At 41.3% G+C, this 3,625-nt stretch overlaps 1 non-coding gene across 1 annotated transcript; it reads right to left on the bottom strand.

The window, feature by feature from the left end:
• Positions 1 to 1,843: 1,843 nt before the first annotated feature.
• LOC127744618 (small nucleolar RNA R71) lies at positions 1,844 to 1,950 on the bottom strand. Its single transcript, XR_008005591.1, has one exon. It is a non-coding gene; the product is annotated as a small nucleolar RNA R71 (small nucleolar RNA).
• Positions 1,951 to 3,625: the final 1,675 nt, after the last annotated feature.

Raw genomic sequence — 3,625 nt, 5'->3', positions numbered from 1 at the left:
TACTCAGAATACCACAGACAAGGTTTAGACCTTCTGCATTCTCTTGAATGCCGCCATCAATTCTAGCTTAAACAACGAAGATTCCGATTAAGAAATCCAAGAGATAAACATTCAAGCCTTGTTTGCTTGTAGAACGGGAGTGGTTGTCAGGCACGCGTTTATAAGTGAGAATGATGATGAGCGTCACATAATCATCACATTCATCATGTTCTTGGGTGCGAATGAATATCTTAGAATAAGAATGAGCTGAATTGAATAGAAGAACAATAGTAATTGCATTAATACTCGGGGTACAGCAGAGCTCCACACCTTAATCTATGGTGTGTAGAAACTCCATCATTGAAAATACATAAGAACACGGTATAGGCATGGCCGTGAGGCCAGCCCCCAAAACGTGATCAAAAGATTCAAAGATCTCAAGATGAAAATACAATAGCAAAAGGTCCTATTTGTAGAGAACTAGTAGCCTAGGGTTTACAAGGATGAGTAAATGACATAAAAATCCACTTCCGGGCCTACCTGGTGTGTGCTTGGGCTGAGCATTGAAGCATTTTCGTGTAGAGACTCTTCTTGGAGTTAAACGCCAGTTTGGGCATTTAACTCCCATTCTTGTGCCAGTTCCGGCGTTTAACGTCGGGCAGTTTTGAGCTGATTTGGAACGCCGGTTTGGGCCGTCAAATCTCGGGCAAAGTATGGACTATTATCTATTGCTGGAAAGCCCAGGATGTCTACTTTCCAACGCAGTTAAGAGCACACCAATTGGGCTTCTGTAGCTCCAGAAAATCGACTTCGAGTGCAGGGAGGTCAGAATCCAACAGCATCTGCAGTTCTTTTCAACCTCTGAATCAGATTTTTGCTCAGGTCCCTCAATTTCAGCCAGAAAATACCTGAAATTACAGAAAAACACACAAACTCATAGTAAAGTCCAGAAAAGTGAATTTTAACTAAAAACTAATAAAAATATACTAAAAACTAACTAAAACATACTAAAAACATACTAAAAACAATGCCTAAAAGCGTATAAATTATCCACTCATCATGCACCATTTACTCTATTCAGTCATTTATCTTCATTTTGTTTAGCTTCTTCTTCATCCCCTATACCCCCTTTGTTTTCTTTTTTTTCTTTGTTATTATCTACAATTCTGCTCACTAACCCACTAACTATTTGATAATTTGCATCACTCACACTAACAATCACTCTAACAAGAATAATCTCTTTATTTCATCTCTTGCTGTGTGTTTTGTTAGTTGTATAACAGGGAGAAGAGGGGGAGCTTCAACCTCCTTCGATTCAGAACCTGAAAGAACCCTCTGGAGACTAAGGAGGGAAGCAAGAGGGAAAGGAGTTGTTGGTGCTGAGGAAGAGGAAGAGTACTTTGAAACCAACATGGAAGAGAACTTGGAAAATAATCATGAAGGAGAAGCTCAAAACCGTGCTAGAGAAGGTCCTACAAATCATGCTGGGCAAGAAAGGAGAGTTCTAGGCTCCTACATCAATCCAAATCCAGGAAACTGTGGAAGTAGCATCCAGAAGCCCACCATACATGCCAACAACTTTGAACTAAAACCCCATCTCATCACCCTTGTTCAGAACAACTGCTCATTTGGAGGAAGTGCTCAAGAAGATCCCAATCAACATCTAACAACCTTCCTGAGAATTTGTGACACTGTGAAGTCTAATGGAGTCCACCCAGATGTCTATAGGCTGCTTTTGTTCCCTTGTTCACTCAGGGACAAGGCATCCAAGTGGCTTGAATCCTTTCCAAAGAAGAGCTTAACAAATTGGGAAGATGTGGTAAACAAATTTTTGGCAGGATTCTACCCTCCTCAAAGAATTAATAGGCTGAGAGCTGAGGTGCAGACTTTCAGGCAACAAGATGGTGAGACTCTCTATGAGGCATGGGAGAGGTTCAAGGACTTAACAAGAAGATGCCCACCAGATATGTTCAATGAATGGGTTCAACTTCATATTTTCTATGAAGGTCTCTCCTATGAGTCAAAGAAGGTTGTAGATCATTCATCAGGGGGCTCTCTAAACAAGAAGAAAATCGTTGAAGAGGCCATAGATGTCATTGAAACAGTAGCTGAGAATGACTACTTCTATGCCTCTGAAAGAAGTAACACTCGAGAAGTAATGGAGCTGAACCACATGGACGCATTGCTAGCTCAAAATAAGATGATCACCAAGCAGCTAGCAGATCTCACCAAGAAGGTGGAGGAAAATCAAGTCGCAGCAGTTATCACTTCATCACCAGCTCAAGAAGGAGTGAATATAGGAGAAGAAGGTGACTGGGAACAAGCCAACTATATTGGAAACTCACCTAGACAAATCCATGACCTATACTCTAAAACTTACAAATTTGGATGGAGAAATCACCCCAACTTTGGTTGGGGAAATCAACAAGACCAAGGTCAAGACCAGAGACGCCACAACCTCAATTCCAACAACAATGCAACTCACCAACATACCTCACAGTGATCCTATCAACACCCACCTAACCATCCTTCTCACCCACCTAACCCCAATCCACCATCACTAACGGATGATAGACTTTCAAAAATTGAGACTCTACTTGAAGATTTATGTAGAGAAGTCCAAGACAACAAGGTGTTTAAGGAAGAAGTGCGAGCCAATATCAAAAACCAAGGAGAAAACATCAAGAGACTGGAGTCCCAAGTAGGGTATCTATCTCAACAAATTCCCAAACTCACTGATGGATTTCCCAGTGACACGGAGAAGAACCCAAGAGGAGAAACAAAGAAAGTAAGGTGGGAAGAATATAAGATGATCACCACAAGTGATGAGAGGAGTATGAAGGAAGTAGAACACCTCCAAGACAGTCAAAATGGAAACCAGGAAGAAAGAGACCATGCACCCCAACCTACATTCAATGAAGAACTGAAGAGAAGGGAGATACTAAACCCATATGCACCTTTTCCCCAAAGGCTTAAAGGTGGTGTAGCAGGGAGAATGTATTCAAGGTTCCTCGACATGTTTGCATCTCTTGATGTAAATATACCATTTATTAAAGCCCTCCAGCAAATGCCTTCCTACAAAAAGTATATAAAGGAGCTATTAGCCAGAAAGAGTTCATTGAAGGGTGGACAAACAATAAAGATGAATAGGGATTGCAGTGCTCTCATTCAACCAGGGCCACCCACAAAGAAGAAGGATCCAGGGAGTTTCCACATTCCATGTGCCATAGGAGAAACAATGATTGATAAGGGACTTTGTAACTTGGGAGCAAGTATCAACCTAATGCCTCTATCCCTCGTGAAAAAGCTTCAAATTAATGAGCTAACACCCACAGATGTAATCATCAAATTGGCTGACAAAACTCAAAAACAAGCACTAGGAGTGGTTGAGAATGTGTTAGTAAAGGTTGGGAACTACTTCCTCCCCACAAACTTTGTTGTCCTGGAAATGGATGAGAATTCTATTCACCCCATCATTCTGGAAAAGCCATTCTTAGCCACAGCTAGAGCACTCATAGATGTGGAGCGAGGATAGCTAGTGCTAAGAATACATGATGATCAGCTCACCTTCAGTGTTTTTAACCTCTCACAAGAAGCAGACCATGATAACAAAAAGTCAGTGGAAAAGCAAACAAAAGAGTTGACG

This window comes from Arachis duranensis, unplaced genomic scaffold (genome assembly GCF_000817695.3).
Source record: "Arachis duranensis cultivar V14167 unplaced genomic scaffold, aradu.V14167.gnm2.J7QH unplaced_Scaffold_68227, whole genome shotgun sequence".
NCBI lineage: Eukaryota > Viridiplantae > Streptophyta > Magnoliopsida > Fabales > Fabaceae > Arachis > Arachis duranensis.
This window is presented reverse-complemented; position numbering and strand designations above follow the sequence as displayed.